Below are 18,882 nucleotides of genomic sequence, written 5' to 3'. Positions count from 1 at the left end.
GTGTACAGTAGACAGTCTACTGCTTTAAATATGTGATGCGCAGGGATTATTCATGTTTCGCTTTATATTTCTTGCCATATTTTTCGCAGCATGTCTTAATTTGCTTGCTAACCTTGATTTTTATCAAAGTTCTCCCTCCTTCTCTCTCACACACACACACACACACACACACACACACACACACACACACACACACACACACACACACACACACACATTCTTCCTAAATTGGTAGTTCATACTGACCAGTCTGTTCTCCTCATGGGAAGAACAATGCAAACATGTGCTTCATCTGAGACATGTAAAATCACACTGTATTAGTTCATGGTACCTACCAGAACACTCAGAGTAAAGAGATCTTTCCTCTTCCACATACATGATCCTCTGGATGGTTAGACCTATTTACATTAACATCATTTGGCAGATGCCTTTACCCAGAGCTCCTTTTAATGATCTTATTCATACAGTTGAGCAGGTGATGGTAAAAGGCATTGATCAAGGGTTCAGGAGTGTCAGCTTGGTGGTGCAGGGATTTTAACTCATAACCTTTTCATCAGACATCCAGCATCGTAACCACTGGGCTACCACTTTCTTCTCACTGTAATTGACATGGGGTGAAGCACCAGAGAGCAAGTCCAGGATTCCTGTCTTGGAATACACAGTTATCCATGGCTGGAAATACAAGAGAGCAATTCTGCCCTTCATCAGCATTTCAGCTCGTGTTTTCCAGACAACTTGAAAAGATAGAATTATAGAATTAGTCCTGAGGAACATTCAAGATCTGCAAAAAAACGTACACAACATATTACTAACTTACATAAATGAATTCCGAAGTTTCTGAAATGTATCTGGATGAATTCACTATTAACCACTTAATAAATGAAATGAGAATCGAGTTCCTCTGCTGCTCCACATTTTCCAAACTGAAAGTGTGGGATGTGTTTTTTCCCCACGTCAGATTAATTTTCACACAGAAGAGACATCATTGTTAGTTTAACCAGTAATGCTTTCATTTAAAAAGAATTTTTCTTTATTATGAAAGAAGATCATGATTGCAAAATTTACTGAGCATCAGATAAACTTTTTCCAGGGATAGCAAAACCAGGGAAGTGGTAGTTCTGTGGTAACGCTGCTTGGACTTGCTGGTTGTAAGTTCAAATCCCAGCACCACTAAGATGCCACAGCTGGGCCCTTGAGGAGCTAAAGCCTTAACTGCTCAGTTGTATAAATACGATCATTGTAAGTTATGCTGTAAACCTTTTAACTTCAGTCCTTCAGTGAACATGTTAAAGTAAACATCTGCTTTGCTCTTTTAACTGATAAACACAACCTTGTTGGAGGATGAAATCTTTTTAATGGCTAACATACAATACATAGGTGAAAAGTATAATGAATGGTTCTGAGAGGAACACGGTGTTGCAGATTTCTACATCAACCATTTATTTTATTGTTCTTCCAAAAAAAGTGCTGAAGAGCCCGTCAGAAAATATTTCTTTTCTAGAAGTTTTAGGCATGAAATTACACACAACAAGCAAAACTTAAGAACATTTTTTAGGTGTTACTGTAATTGCTTTTGCATGATGTGTGATACAAAAACACTACTTTCTATTCACCGAAATCTTCAAAAACTCGTTATAGTTGATCAGATCAGGCTGACATTTTCCAAAATTCATTACGATGCCTAGAAATGAATTTCAATCTCCTGCTCACCGTCTGAGCTACACAACAAAAAAAAAACATCCACTGCAGCATCAAGTTTCCTCGTTTCTTTTATTACCGAGCGCCGTGTCTCAGCGACGCCGTGTTCCCTGAAGCCGAGCTGCAGATCAGACAGACTCGGAGTGCATCGGAGCTTGTGCTTATAGACTGCTCTGATGAGATGTGAGAAGCAAAGTAGAGAAATAAAACTGCTTAAAATGATGTGTTGAGGTTTTTGTGAGGAGCAGACAGACACCGAGCCTCATGCTGTTGACTGAGTGCAAACATTTACCTCAGTCATGGAGCTCCATAAGGACGTTCCTTCACTGATCAGTGAACTGAGAAATACAGTTACACCACTGCTGCATGTTTGAGCACAAAGTCAGATTTTATTTTTAATAGCAGAAGCCGAGAGGTTTATATTAAACACGCTCCCTCTAACACATTATCAGTTCTGTAGCGATAAACATTTATCTGTTAGAAGTTGTTTGACATTGGCAGAAGGAGTCTCCAGTGTCAGACCTGGTCACTTCTGTAAAGTGTGCATGTGCAAAGAAGTCAAGGAGCATCAAGTCAAGTCAAGTCAAGTCAAGTTTATTTGTATAGCGCTTTTCACAACAGACATTGTCTCAAAGCAGCTTTACAGAAAACAACAGTGAAGGTAAATGGTGTGGGTTTGTCCCTGATGAGCAGCCGTGGCGACAGTGGCAAGGAAAAACTCCCTTAGATGATATGAGGAAGAAACCTTGAGAGGAACCAGACTCAAAGGGGAACCCATCCTCATATGGGTGACATCAAGAGTTTGATCATAAATCTTTCAACAATACAGAACACTGGAGAGAGAGAACTAACATGAGTACTGGAGTATAAGATTATAAGTGAATGTTCTTTCTACAGTCTTTGGTATAAAAAGCTCATTTGTGGTCATCATAGATCCAGCATCAGCTTCTCCATGCCAGGGCCTTCAAACATTTGGCATCTACTTCTCCATGATCATCCATAGGTCCATAATCTTCACGAGGTGGGACGTGACTGGAGCTGGCCAAACCTCAGGATGCCTCGGGATGGGGAGAGAAAGAGAAGCAGTGGAGAGGAATTAGCGTAGCTGCTGTTCATGATATTAACAGCACAAGTTGATAATGTGCATGTAATCATATATTCTGGAGCACAAGGTTGTGATGTGATGTGTGTGATGTGTGTTATGTGTAGGCTTTGCTAAAAAGATATGTTTTTAATCTACACTTAAACTGGGAGAGTGTATCTGAACCCCGAACACTGTCAGGAAGACTATTCCAGAGTTTAGGAGCTAAATGTGAAAATGCTCTACCGCCTTTAGTGGACTTTGCTATTCTAGGAACTACTAGAAGCCCAGAGTTTTGAGATCTCAGGGAGCGTGACGGATTGTAGCGTGTTAAAAGACTGGATAGATACATGGGAGCCAAACCATTTAGTGCTTTATAAGTGAGTAGCAGTAGTTTGTAGTCTATTCGAAACTTAACAGGAAGCCAATGTAGGGACGATTAGATTGGGGTTATATGATCGTATTTTCTTGACCTTGTAAGAACTCTTGCTGCTGCATTCTGAACTAACTGAAGCTTGTTTATTAATGATGCAGGACATCCACCTAGTAATGCATTACAGTCGTCTATTTTAGAGATCATAAACGCATGGACGAGCTTCTCTGCATCAGATATAGATAACATATTTCTTAGCTTAGAAATATTTTTTTTGGCATGGTAAAGAACATGTGATAGTGGAGAAGTCTGAAAAAAACTGATGTCTGTGCAGATGTGCAATGATTTCATTTTTTGAACCAGAATTTTATTTGAAGATTAATGCTAGTTTGGTGGTTCTTTATGAGAACCTGAGTAGGAACAAATGTGTGTCAAACCTCTCCAACTAGCAGAAAATTAAATTGCACACTAATGAGCAAGAAGTGGCAGGAGAAAAAAAATTATAGGGAGATCATTAAGAGGAGTAACTTCAAAATGTTCTTAAAGGAACCAAGAACCTTGAAACCCAGTGAAGAACCCTCACAGAGGAACCCAAGAGAAAAACCATGAGGAAGAATGTCTAGAAAAAAGTGTCTCATGGTGAAACCTAGAGAACGCCCTTAAGAAGGAACCTTAAGAAGCATTATTAATCTTTTTAAACACTGAAAATGTCTTCATGGAGAAACCCAGGGGAAAGGCATATGATAACCAAACAAAAACCTTGAGGATGAATGTCCAGAGACAGACTCTCAAGGGGAATTCCAATTAATGCTCTTTAGAAGGAACCTTAATACTGTGAAGAGGAACCCAAACACAACTTTAGAAACCCAGAGAAGACACTCACGTGGACAAACCCAAGAGAAAGTCCTATAAAAACCAAACCACAACCTTAAATAAGAATCCATGGAAAGTATTTCAATTAGAAACCCAGCGAGTGCCCTTGAGAAAGAACCTTAAAACCATGACCCAGATAAAACTTAAAAAACCCAGAATAGAAGCCCTCATGGAAAAACCCGAGCGAAAGACAAATCCTTGTCTAGAGAGTCTCCAAAAGTAAATGGCATCGAGAAAGAATCTCAAGACCTTGAGAAGGAACCGAGAAAAAATGCACAGTATAAAAGCTTTTGAAAATGTATGATTTCATGCATGTGTGTGAACCAGGAGTTTAAAAAGCATAAAGTGCAACCTCAAGTACAAATGCAGAGCTGACTGCTGGGAATGATTGGAGCACACAATGCGTTGAGGGGTGCATATGGTGATCAAAAATCTGGTGGAGACTCTCAGGTCAGAAGACTTCAGTAGGTCAAAGTGTCTCAAACTCACCATAAATATCTTTAAACCCTCATTGTCTTTTTAGAGCATCACTTAGACATCGTGCAGTTCAAAAATCAAGTCCTTGTTAAATCATGTTAAAATGACCAGCTATGCGCTGTGTGCGTACGTACGTGACCGAAAAATGGTGGCGTGCAACAAGGCGTGGCCTAAAGAGAAATGTAAAAGCAATGCAAAAACGTATACAATTAATGACGACTATAGAAAATAAAGGCCGAATCGTGGACATTTTAGGAGATTTAAAAATCCCAATCCCAAAAAGAGGACATATGGTCACCCTATCCGCTGATTTAGTAATTTGGTAGTTTGTTTTTGCATTTCTGTCGCTACTACATTGCTCCCTGTCTTCTAAAAGTGCCTAAGACTTGTACACAATATCCACGTTCTTGCAGTTGGAAAGACTGATTGAATTATTTTATCTGATCAGATCTAATATAACTAAATGTTGTAGACAGAAAATTCCAAAAATACCAGAAAATAGAAACTTCTCCTGTGGTTTCTGGAATATCAATTTCATTCTTCTGCTGATTTTCATCATCACGTTTAATCGCATAGACCAACACCTGACCTTTGACCTGCAGGGTGTGTAGCGTCACATCCAGCATCGCTCAACTCTTACTGTCGTTCTCTTTATTCACATTTATTTATTTTTTTTATAAAAAAAAAAGTGTTTACAAAAAAGAAGATGATCGTCTTGATCGTGACGTAAACATCGTTTCCTCGTGATCACGATCTTGATTTTTCTGTGTATTTGGCATAAGATCATGTTCCAAAGGCAGCATCATTGATAATAAATAAATGGTTATAAACAAATGTTTATGGTTATAATCCATGATGCTGTGATGCTGCTGCTTCCTCTTGAACAAAACAATGTTTGCAATGTGAAGATCACGTGGGAAATTAAGTCGTGATCACAAGAAAGAGAAAATTTATTCTAATGCATGGCCTTTTAGGACTTCCGTAAAAACCCAGGGAAACATTCAGTCCCCATGTTTTTGTCCGGAATATTAAATATTAGCATAATAAGACTTTGGTATTTTACAGAATTTTTACATCAGGTGTTCCATTGCATGACCAGGATTCTGGGAAATCTGGTTTGTATAAATATTGTGATTATTAATTAGAGCTCCCAAGCAGAAACTTTCCCACTTCACCAGCACACTAACAAGACAACCCTTAATTCTAACCACACAGGAATTTCAGTTTTAATTCCATCCAAAATCATTTCTTAACACTTTCTGGGCATTTCCTGGACTCGGGAGCAGATGGTGCGACTCAGAGAAGGTGCCAGGATTCAGCGGAAATGCGCCAAATGTTTAACCTGATCATCAAACCACCGTGTACGTATTAACGCTCGTTAATAAAGATGGCTTGATGGGCCCCCCAAATTTTTATAAGGATATATAGACACATGGTACAGTATGAAGTGACACACACACACACACACACACACACACACACATACACACACACACACACACACAACACAACAAAACAACTATGTGGTGTGACCTGATGTGACATGGAATATAACCCCAAGTGAAGGCACATTTTAGGAGTGACTTATAAAGCATGTGTATGACAGATGACAAAACTCGTATCTAGGTTTGGAGAATCTCAAGGTTGATGAAGGGAATCTGGCATTAAATTGCGCCCACGTCACCAGAGCAAGTGCGCAAATCCATTTTCCAAGCAACAGCAGGTGGCGCTCAAAGATCTTGCAAATTGTGGATGTGTGCGCGTGTGTGTGCGCGCGTGTGTGTGTAAGTGAGTGAGTGAGTGAGTGAGAAAGAAGAGAGAGAGAGAGAGAGAGAGAGAGAGAGAGAGAGAGAGAGAGAGAGAGAGAGACGTTTGTGTGTGTGATACGGGGGGGAAAAGCCTCCGCCGCTTCGCTCTGCCTCCGTCTCGGTGATCCACGCTGCGCTCTCTCCGCTCTTATCCGGCCAACTGATCCATCTCCATCAACCCCAATGAGAACAGCATCATTCTTTTGGTGAATCCAGGACTTAGAGCGGAGGAGGAGAAGAGGAAGAAGGGATAGAGCTGCGCGGAGGAGAGGACCGGAGAGGAGTGCGCCGTTTTCTCTACTCCTCGTCTGGTGAGTGCGCAGCATCCATCCCGCTTCTTCTCTCCGCCTCTTCTTCCAGCTCGCATCATGATCTGATGCTCTAGAAAGTATGGATGGGCGGAAGTCGGTAGCCTGATAAGCTACAGGGCTTTCTAGACTCACTGCATGATGCATGTTCCGGTCTGGGATTTCTGGCAAGAGAAAAATGTGTTTTTGAAACAATGGAACGATGCTGGATCGATGCGCTTAGAGAGTTTTGGATCAAAATGAGCGCACACGCTCTCTCTCTCGCTCTCACTCACTCACACACACACACACACACACACACACACACACACACACACACACACGCACGCACGCACGTGATAGATCTGTTTTTTATTTAAACCAGCTCAAGGTTTTTGATACATTTAATAATGGTCATTTTAAGTCCAGGTTTTTGGAGTCCAGCTTTAAAGGTACATTAGATGTCCTTTTGATGTAACGTGCATCAAAAAGTTTATAAACCTGCATTTAAGGATTGGACCACCCAGGTGATGCATAGGTACCAAAAGTACCATCATTTAGATAAGCGAGCTGCTGCAATTTTTTGCTTTCTGAATTTTTTGAAGATTCCAGGTTTCATTTCAAAGAGCTGAGCAATACAGACTTGCATAATTAAAGGTACTCGTCCTTGTCCCTGTGGTGGTACCAATAATGAGGTGTACCACACTATTGACTATAATATATATCATTAATAATATATTTACTACATAACTGGGTCTTTGTACAAGCTGAGAAAATTATACTACAGGCACCTTTCCTGTATACATAGTGGTTTAAATGCATAGTGGTTTAAGCATCGGAGCAAGTCCTTTAACCCCATAACTGCTCAGATGTTTGAATGATAAGTTGCATCTGTCACATGCCATATAGGTGCATGCAGGTACATATTACAAGTAAAAGGAGATACATGTAATGGTACTACACCCATGATGTGAGCATGATCACCGGCACCGGAAACTCCATGATTGAGCATGGATTCAGCAAATGCTGCTGAACTCTTCAGCGCTTTGTTACAGTAGTAGTTCAAGTTCAGTATGTCAGCAGTGAAAATTTGCTGACATTACTACAGTGTCAGGTCATGTTTGCTGCCATGGAAGCATCTCCTGGACGTTGTTGACTCACAGGAGTGTCTCCCCTGGGACTCACGAGTGCTTATCCTTTTTGGTGCATCGATATTTCAAAGCTCTGTCTGTTTCACACATGGTTATCAGACTGAACACGTGAACGTTCATCCTGCAGCTCTTTGAGATAAATGAGCTTAATGAGTTGTTGGTGTTGGAGCTGAAACCGAGGCAAACACTTAAATGTTTAATGAGTCATGCTCGAGTGGGAGTTCGGCGGCTGCGGTGAATGACTATGCAGGTCTAAAGGTCACCCGGGGATCATTCCAGGTTTCAGCGGCCTTTTTTACGAATATGACTCCGTAGGACGTGATCCTAATAATATCTCGAACGAGGTTTATAACAGACTGTGTGATGACATGTTTCATACCATTGCGCTGGTTCTAATAAGTAATCGTATCCATAGCGACAGCTCATGCATGGGGACCTATGTGGTGGACGAACACATAACCTCATGACAAATGTATATGTTCACTTACGATGAACACACACGTGATTGCTGATAGGGTGGAGTTTCCTCTAAGAGGTTGATTTATGCAAATGTCAGCACTTTTCTGGTGATGGAAAGGATGTTTACAGCTGCTATAATGTAAATAAGGAGTAACCTTTCTTATAGAGCATCATAAATTTCATTAATAAATATTGTAATTGTTGGCCAAATTGCAGTAGTATAGGAGGAATACCAAACTGCAGGATGTGCTGCTCCTGGAAATCCAATACTTCCAGGAGAAAACAAGAACTTCACCATGTTTTATATCATCCATCTTTACATCGGATGATATTATTATATCAAGATCTGCTTTTGAGCCAGAGAAAACAAGCTCATGTTTTTTAGGTAATACTCGAACTTGGAGTCAGTTTTTTTTTTTTTTTTTTTTTTTTTTTTTATGTTTCTGAACTGAATTTCAGACTTCGAATTAAGGACTTTTTCGGACACCTGCTGCTGAAACGGTGGTAACCTGATGGTAAAATGTAGCATCTGATCCTGTAGACACGGCAAATCAGGCAGCTGCTTTTCAGATGCTGAGTTTATATTCTGATTGTGTAAAACAGGACAATACGTCATCATCAGTGCTTTCTCCATCTTGTATTTTCTGAAGGTCTTTTCTGGGATCAAGTGAGACGAATTATCTGGCCTTAGAGGTCACCAAACTTGAACTTGAATGAAGAATTTCTCAGCTCCGTGTCTTCGTCACCATTTTTCGCTTCAGCATCAATTAAACGACAAGTGTAGCGTGACCACACCCTTTTTCAACGTACTATCAGCACCAGTCTAATGAATGTGAATAGAACGAAAAAAAACCCGTAGCATGACCACGCCCCTTTTTAACATACTAACAGCGTCAGTCTAATGAATGTTTATAGAATGAAAAGCGTAGTGTGACCACGCCCCTTTTTTACGTACTAACAGCAGCAAACTAATACGTACAAATTTTTCTTTGGTATAATTTTTAACTGAAAAAATAGACTTAATGTCATCTTTCCTCAATCACAGTGTCTCACAGGACGGTGCTTTTCTCTGGTGTGTTTTCCATCAGATGATTCAGTCAGATTGTGTTTTGGGTAATTGTAACTGGAGCTTCTGGTACGGCAGAGCGAGCTGCCAGAAGGCATTTCTCTCGATTGTCTTCCATGCCATCACACCCGTGTTCATTCTGAGACTGTCGTTGTTTTGTTGCTTCCTTTCTTTCTTTCTTTCTTTCTTTCTTTCTTTCTTTCTTTCTTTCTTTCTTTCTTTCTTTCTTTCTTTCTTTTCTTTCTCTCTCCCGTTCCTTTTTTTTTTTTTTTGCAAGGCAGCATGCTAGAATAATGCCATGTGTTCGAAGATTAATAGCAGAGAACAGAACAGGCGATTTTTTTGTTTTTGTTTGTTTGTTTGTGAAGCAGTGCTAATTTAACAGATGGACTTTATGAATGTTCCTCAAGGACTGTTTGTGATGGAGAGTAATCGACTTGTGGCCAGGTCATCATGAGTACACAATGGTGCTAGATGACAAGATAACTCATTCGCACTGAAATGTAATTTTTATTGTCGGTTGTTAGAATCTGTAATGCTGATGAGCTTCAAAATGACACATGTTGCACATGGTTATAATATAACTAAGGATCTTATCCTAGGCTATTTATTTTAACATATACAACAAAGTGTAAATTATATACAACAGTATCAATGTGTGCCTTTACTAAGAAACCTTACAGATTTGTGTCTTTTTTTTTGTACAAACTTTTGCACAGGAGCATATTTTAGGTCGAGCAAATTTTGTAAAGTTAAGAAAAAGAAAAAAAAAACCCAACCAAACAAGCATTTCATATTGTATGCAAATGGTCTGAGGTTTATGCAAATGAGCATGCTTTATGCAAACAAGCTCCTGGTTTACATGTACATTCGTCTGCGCTCAGCGTAAAGCAGTGGCAGGAGAACGTTCGTGTTTAACAAACTACACTAAAATGAAAAACAGTATGAGTGATGCTCTTGCGTCTTGTTCACCTGCGTTTTCACGAAGATATGTTTTCGTTCGCATTTTATTAGCTGACTCAATTAGCCGACTATCAAATTGGAGAAATAAAGAATAAAATGAAAGAGCTGCTGTTCTAAAACCAGTCCTCATCTGCCCCTCCCCTCTTTGTTACACATGATTAATCTCATCTTAGGTCATGTCACGTTTCTAACCACTGGTAATATCTTTTCTTCCCGGCCTCCATTTTTTTGACAGTTAATTTGACACCGAATGCATGCTCGGGAAATTTACGCGCCAATCTCGACATGACGAACGACAGGAGCAGGTTAGAACCGACCTCAAGGCCGGGACAAACACGCCTAAGCGTCGCTAACCATCTTTTTTGATCGTTAGCACCATCTTTTGCGATCTCATTAACTTTGATGAGAGACAAACCCGATCTAATTCAGTTACTGGAGAAGTCAAAGAGTAAATCCGCTATATTAGCGGTCGTAATTGGGGCTTATACACTGTATCGAGAGCGTACGCTATATAATCTACTTCGCATCTAATTGGTTCTGTAATACGCCTGACTTTCAGACAGGAAACTTTCTCTCTCTGTGTTTTTTCTTTTTTTCTCAGAGCATAATTATGACTCCAGTACTGCTCCGGTGTTTACCAAGTTTTGCTTCAGGGAGTTGGCATGGTGCTATTAGTGTAAAGTCCCTTTGAAATGGAAATCATATTCATAGCACATCACTATGACAACATTTCATTTTTCTATGACTTTCCAACCTGCTTTGCCAACATGCAGATGCTTATGCTTCAGTTTGCACACTCAGGATTGTGTGGACAGATACTGTATACAGACCCACAACCGGCATCTGATTTTTATTTTTATGTTTAAGAGCCGTCATGTCATCGCTTCCATTGCTCTAGATTAATCCAACAAGTATCCTGTAGTTTTTTTTCTTTTTAGCTCACTGTTGTCTACTTCAGTCTGATTTATAGTTTTATCTCCTTTAGCTACTAACAATTACAACAATTCAATCTACTCTTTACATGAGCACTTCCATATTCTTTACAATTTCCTAATAACTGTGTTAAATGTGGGTAAAAACACAATAAATTATTAGCACCTCTCATAACCCGATGTTCTATTCACAATAAAACAACAACAAAAAAATCATATTGAATTTTTAAACTGAAATACATACTGTACAAGGACATTTTGAATTTGATGGCTGCAACACGTCTCAAAAACTTTGGGACATGGCCATGTTTACCGCTGTGTAGACATTTTCTGGATGGAAGCATATGTTTCTGTAAAACCTGTATTCAGCGTCAGAATTGATGGAGCCCTACCAAATGTACAAGCTGCCCATTCTACAGGCACTATTGCACTTCCATACCACCAGAGATGCAGCTTTTTAAACTGGGTGCTGATAACAAGCAAGATAGTCCCTCTCCTCTTTAGTCCGGAGGACCTGGCGTCCATGGTTCTCAAAACTAAATAAAAATTTCAATTTGGTTTTTTTTAGAGACTCTCTAAGATACACTGTTTATACCCAATCATCTTACTGACCTAAGAATGTTTCTTCACCTATCACATTTTAATAACAATTTCTTTTTCCAGACTAACGTTGCCCAGTCCCAACTTTTTTGAGACGTGTTCTTCCATCAAGTCAAGTCTTCCATCCATCAAGTCATCAAGCCATCAAGTTTGAAATTACTTTTTTTTCGAAATTACCATTTTTTTTTTCCTAAAATCGTAAATTTCCTCAGTTTAAACATTTGATGTTTTTTTGTTCTATGTTGAATAAAATCTGAAATTTGCAATTCATTGCATTCTGTTTTTATTAACATTTTACACAGCGTTCCAGCTTTTTTGATATTGGGGTTGTAGGAAAGATTTTTGGAATAAGCATTTTGGAAAAAATATTAAAAAATTTTTTTTTGGCCCAGAAATTCCACCTTGGGGTGGAGGGAAAAACAAAGACCTAGAGAAAAAGATGCAATTGCAAATTTATCCAGATTAATATTAAATGTAACGTAGATGTTACTGTAGATTAACTATCTACCAATCAGAGAGAATGTTGTCATTCTTTTCCCAAGACAGAAACGAAGCTCTGTCTGCCCTTTTCTACATTCAAGAACTCACTTTTAACTCACAGTTTAATTAAGTATGTTCTTGAATGAACTCTGGGGCCTTCCAGATATCACATGCCAGATCAGATCCTCTCCATGTAACTAATGATGAGATTTCTGAGAAAGCAGAGTCATTTAGTGGAGATGATTTTCAGACCCGGATCTTTCTTGCGTCTGGTTCCTCTCACGGTTCTTCGGTGTATTTTTTCTCAGCAGACTCGCAGCGTTTTGTGTCTGGTTGGTTCGTTACGGATGCACACCAAATGCACATCCCAAAAAACATCTACCGTTACAGTTTAATACCTTTAGTCGCTTTGGAATTGCCGTGTATTTTCGTTCCCATTTAAATGATTTATTTTTTTTTAAATCCCATTTTCAGCCTGTTAAAAGGCAGAACCCAAGCGTCTGATCCTCGTCTGCTGAGTCACGTCTGTCTGTCCGTGTTTACTCGTGGCGTGCGATGAGGAGATACAAAGATGAGAATTAAAGAATAAGCAGTGTGCTGTACGAGCAGCGATGCAGGAAATGTACTGATTACAGATGCACAATAAATCATACTGGACGTGTTTTTTTTTCTCTTTTCCTTCTGTTTTTGCCTTTCACTTGACGGCTCTCTCTTATTTGTTTTCATTAGATAAAGCGTCAGATAACTCGACCTGTGCCGCTGAGTTTTACAGCACGCAACTAAACCTTGTGATATTCTGTGTCCTCAGGAAAATACGGGTACATTACAAAGATGTGTATCGAGCCTGTCTATGTTTAGGAGTCTATTTTTAGCACCTCCTCCCATGGGGTCACTGATTGGGTTATTTCTGTCTGCATGGGAAAAAGACTTCAGGGAAGAGACATGCAACATGGTGAACATCGTCGAATTAGCACATCCTGCTTTGGCAATGCAATGCTTCAGAGTGCAATTAACAGTATGCTGACATAAATGGACAAAAGTATTGCGACTTTTCCTGCCACATGCGGTTCTTTTCCAAACTGTTAGCACAAAGACTTTGTGTGTGGTAGCATTAAATTTAAACTAGAAAACCTGAAACTGTTTCAGCATGACAATGCACTTGTGCACAAAGCCAGCTCCAACCCTATTGAACACCTTTCAGATCAATGTAATCAGTACCTGACTTTACTAACACCCTTGTGGCTAAATGAATCTCCAGAAGAACATCTCCCCAGAAGAATAAAGCTTATTATAACAGCAAATGACATATAAGCAATGGTGGTTCAATGGATAAAGCTCTGCGTTACTGATTGGAAGGTTGTAGGTTCAAGTCCCAGCACTGTCAAGCTGCCACTGTTGGGCCCTTGAGCAAGGCACTTTACCCTATCTGCTCTGGAGGTGCTGTATCATTTCTGACGCTGCCCTTTAAAAAGATATGCGAAAACCAGAGGTGGTAACTCCGTGGTTAAGGCTCTAGGTCAGTGATCAGAAGGTTGGCCGTTCAAGCCCTGGTATGGCCAAGCTGCCACTTTTGGGAACCTTGAGCAAGGCCCTTAAATCTTTGTGCTTCAGGGGCATTGAAACATGGCTGACCCCAGCATTATACATCACTGGGATATGTGACGACATAACAAGCATTCTTAAATAAAAAATTTAATCTCATGCTGAAGTGTCCATAAACTTTTGCAGACCACCAGCCGAAACCTTATGTAGGGTGGTTACAACCTCAGTAGTGAGCATGTAGAGGTAATAAGAAGCTTTTTGAGATTCATTCTGTGTTAAAGAAGCATATATTAAAACCAAACGACCAAGAAAATGAGATTTGTGGAATTTATTATCTTTTCTTTGCCCAGTCCTGAATATTGACTTTTTCAGAATATGTTCATGTCATAAAACATGAGAGGATTTTCATAGACCTGAGAAAAGTGATGGTTTTTTTTCCACACTCGCTTAAAGAAGTAAAACCAACAAAACAGATCCACAGAGAAAAAATCTGAAATTCGTTCAGAGTAAATAACGAGCGCTGGAGCAGCGTGAAGGTTTGACCCCGGATCAGGTGAAGCTCAGCTGAGTTTTTCAGAGGAGGCTTCATGGAGCACAGTGACGGTCACCGCTCGAGCATCACAGCACCGGCTCCCTGCAGCTCGAAACTGTGGCAACCATTAGCAGTGCCGTTACCATGACATCGATCCATCTGTGATTACAGGGCTCCTTGCTGAGCTCCACCGGGAGTCGAGGGTGGCCGTCGTCGTGGTGACGGGGATGAGGACAAAACTGGTGCAAAAAAGAATGCAGTTTTATCTAAAGGATATAAGTAAAAAAAAATAAAAAAAGCCTTTTCCATATTTTGGCCAGTTCACAATCCCATCAAAGATCTCTAGATGATGTGATCTTGATCACATTACAGAACACCAGATTCTTCCACTCCTGAAGTGATCAGGAAGTAAGGAGAACATGGAAGAACAACATACATACTTTTATTCTGCCAGCATGATTGTGGAAGGTTGGAGGAAAGCAGAGAACCAAGAGGAAACTTACACGGACATCGGAAGGATATGGCCGTGACCCGAGCTGAAATTCTGATTTCTAGGAAAGGTTTTCTCGCAGACTGTGTTTACTGAACTCTTTCAAAGAATTGGAAGAGTTTTTTTTATATACAGTGAGGAAAATAAGTATTTGAACACTCTGCTATTTTGCAAGTTCTCCCACTTAGAAATCATGGAGGGGTCTGAAATTGTCATCGTAGGTGCATGTCCACTGTGAGAGACATCTAAAAAAAAAAAAATCCAGAAATCACAATATATGATTTTTTAACTATTTATTTGTATGATACTCTGAGATGATCATCTTTGCTTATGAAATACACATTCTCTTATATCGTAATTGTTTCAGATAAAATCATGTTTCAGGTTTAAGTCATAAAGACCACGAGTTCCTCACAAACAAAGCAAGAAGACGAATCATCTCTGACACGCAGATGCAGAAATAGATGAACTATAAAATTAGGTTGTTTTTTTAAATACCAGGTTCAGGTTGGTGTTTGGTGTTAATTTTCTTCCTTTCAAAGCTTTTATGAGAATGTGAAACCCTTTTAGCTGTGAAATTAAGATATTACCAGGGGAGAAAAAATGCATTTAACCTTTGCCCCTTAATTTCATTGTGTGATAAAAAAAAAAATGACAAAAAAAATAATTTCTGCCTCCTGCCAGCAGCGACCCGCCCCTCCGCCCCTCCTGTGTTCCCGAGAATGTGAGAAAGAAAGCACTATTGTTGTCAGAGTGGTGATATTGTACGGTCGGCACGGCGCGATTATTGAATTTATCTCCTTTGCGGCGCCTCAGAGAAACGAAATTTGGGACTGTTCTTGTGGCCTTTGTCTAAATGAGTGTGTTCATGGAGCGATAAGCTGCAGAAAGGCTCCTTTGGTGAGACACTTCTTTTCAGTGCTGGAATCAGGTCGACCTTGGAGATAATACACGGCCTTGTCCCTGTTTGTCACATTCGAGGACAAACCGATTATATTCTCCAGAGGCTCGGCCGAATATTGGAGCTGTCATCCTCTCGCCCACGGCGCCATCAAACTCAGTCAGGAGCTCACATATGCCGAATATCTGCTGTACGACACGCTGTAAGGTTCTACAGGCAACCGACGGTGATGAGGCAGGTTTTACAGTTCGCGAAGAGAAAGAAGATGCAAATGTAAATATTTGACAAATATTACCACTAAGATTAACTAAAAATATTTCGAGGAAAAATCTTTTTTTCCAGTTTAGCGAAATTTCCAAAGAGTTTCCTTCTCACCAGCCACATGACCACTGCGCCTGTTTCACATTCACAATTGATCAGCATATGTACGAGTGGCAAACTCTTTCACTGTTTGTACTGCGTTTGTTGCTCATGACTGTTTACGGTTCTGTTCTTACGTGGAAAAACATGGTTTCGAGCCAATTTGACGTCTGAACCATTTTGGAATTGATCAGGCTTTATGAGGTGGTATCAAAAATTGTCGAGATTAGTTTTGTAACACGGCAACAGATGGCAACAGATGGCAGCACTGTGAGGTTAAGGGCCTTGTTTAGGGGCCCAGGAGTGTCAGCTTGGTGTGTCTGGGATTTGAACTTCAGATCTAAAGTCCATTGAATGAATAACTGATCTACCACCTCCCATATTTTCTAGCATGGATATACTATATGGTCTTTTCAAGCAACATGTGAACGCACAATTATCTGGAACAACTCGAAAGATCCTGCTGTACTAATCACGTCCTCACTTGTGTTCAAAGAACATAATTAGGCAGAACATAATTACTGGGATTAGATGATCTAGGATGTGTAATTTAATCTCACATACTATGAGAGACATGCTATGATGTTTGAGGTGACACACACACACACACACACACACACACACACACAAAATACAAATCTAAACCCAAAATGTTTTAAAATATTTCTTTCCTACTTGAGTTTCAGCACGCTGTGATCTTGACAGTTCACCTCGAAGTTTACTCAACAGCTTTCACATGATGGACAGTTTTGCGCCGACACTCGGAACACTGAGGAATAAAATAATCGTGTGAGAATCAGGGGAACTAACGCCGAGATTTCACGTCTCTTCTTGGCTAATTACTGCTGCTTAAGATAGCGTGGATGATGGGAAGCTGCGCTTCGTTATGAGAAACGTCTTTGTTTCCTCGCTGTCTCAGAGGAGCTTTTCTTAAATCCTTAGCAACATCAGGATGAAGTACGTTTAAAATGTTCTTCTGTGATGCTAAAAAGAAGACATTACTCCCATGAGGAACATTTTATCTGAAATGTACAGGTCAGTTTTCGAGCTGGTGTTTTACAAGCACCTTAAAAATACATTTGATCATATACACTATATAGCCTAAAAGTTTGTGGACAATTGAACGAAAGATTGGTACGTTCTTCATGAACATTCCGTTCCACATGTAGTCCCTATTTGCTGTTATAATAAGCTTTACTCTTTTGGGAAGATGTTCCACTAGATGTTGTGGAGATTCTCCAAGAGGTGAGGAGGTTCCTGAGGTGCAGTCAATATTCACATTCATCTTGTTCAATAGGGTTAGATCTCTTTAAGCAGGAGATCTTCCACACACTTCCAAACCCATGGAAAGCAGATCTTCATGAAGCCGGCTTTGTGCACAGGGGCATTGTCATGCTGGAACAGGTTTTGGATCTTCTAGTTCAAAGCCTTTTTTTTTACAACTGTGTACCTGCAGATGAAGACTGAGACAACATCTTCTGTCATTCTGACACACACACACACACACACACACACACACACACACACACACACACACACACACACACACACACACACACACAAATTTGTTCCCACAGGAAGCTGATCGCATGTGCTCAGCAGCAGTAGAGATGTGCTGTATTGAGTAAAAAAGGATTGGTTTGAAGTTATCTGGTGTTTCTCAGTGTCAGTTGTCAGAACCTTCAGCGGTGCATTTTTTTATTGGCCACCGCTCGGCTTTGCTTCAGCATAATTTTTTTACTCGTTTAGTCCTGAATGGCTGCATGTGGAGATCACAATCATCTGCTCTTTCTGAAACAAACAAATCAGCGGAGGCGGCAGTGAGAGCCGTGGGACGTCTGGGTTTGGGCTAAAGCCCGAGTCGTCTGTCTGCCAGGCACTTCACTATTTAATTACCTACTCAGTGTTTCAATGTTTAGTGCTCTGTGCTCGGTTTTCAGTATTTAGTACTCAGTATTAGGTTCTCAGTAGTCGCTGTTTAGTGCTCTGTGTTCAATACTCAATTTTTCATTAATAACTACTCAGTGCTCAGCATTCAGGTCTCAGTAGTCAGTGCTCGGTAATTAGTTCTCATTGTGAAGCATTCAGTACTCAGTGTTCAGATTTTAGTATTTAATGCCCAGTGCATGGTGTTCAAAACTTAGTTTTCAGTGTTCAGTAGTGAGTGCTCAGTATTCAGTACTCAGGAATCAGTGTTCAGTATTTAGTGCTTAGAGTTGGTTATTAGGTACATAATTGTTCAGTATCCAATGTCCAGTGCTCAGTGTTCAATACAAAACTTTCAGTATTCAGTACTTAGTGTTCAGTATTCAGTACTTAGTGTTCAGTATTCAGGACTTAGTGTTTAGTATTCAGTATTTAATGCTCAGAGTTAGTTTTTAGGTACATAGTGTTCAGTATTCAATGTCCAGTGCTCAGTGTTCAATATAAAACTTTTAAAATTCAGTACTTAGTGTTCAGGATTCAGTACTTAGTGTTAAGTGTTCAGTACTTAGTGTTCAGGATTCAGTACTTAGTGTTCAGTATTCAGTACTTAGTGTTCAGTATTCAGGAGTATTTAGTACTAAGTATTCATTTACAGCAACTTTCAGAAAGGAAAAGTACATAAATACAAATATCACTGAGGACAGAAAAAAGAAAGAAATATTTCTTAAATGTTTCGTTCTTCTGCAGTTTTTTGTTCACACCATAGAAGGAGACTAAAATGCATAATTCAGGATTTAATATTTGACATTAGGTTGAAGTAAATTGGAGTCATCAGTCAGTCAGGGAGCTGCGATTGGCCGGACGTTCGAGCTGAATTTTAAGA

General features: G+C 39.8%; 1 protein-coding gene across 3 annotated transcripts in view; it reads left to right on the top strand.

The window, feature by feature from the left end:
- Nucleotides 1-6,332: 6,332 nt before the first annotated feature.
- Nucleotides 6,333-18,882, top strand: part of ctnnd2a (catenin (cadherin-associated protein), delta 2a) — a 217,204-nt gene continuing 204,654 nt past the window's right edge. For 2 of the 3 annotated variants that reach the window (XM_083529370.1, XM_083529369.1), the window contains exon 1: nt 6,344-6,621. The gene's annotated coding sequence lies outside the window, so the exon portion shown is untranslated. Of the gene's footprint in view, nt 6,622-18,882 lie in introns of all 3 variants that reach the window. The other variant, XM_083529368.1, reaches the window with a different exon arrangement.

The sequence above is a fragment of the Silurus aristotelis genome (genome assembly GCF_946808225.1).
Source record: "Silurus aristotelis genome assembly, chromosome: 25".
Lineage (NCBI taxonomy): Eukaryota > Metazoa > Chordata > Actinopteri > Siluriformes > Siluridae > Silurus > Silurus aristotelis.
The sequence above is the reverse complement of the archived record's forward strand: the minus strand, read 5'-3'. Positions and strand labels throughout refer to the sequence as shown.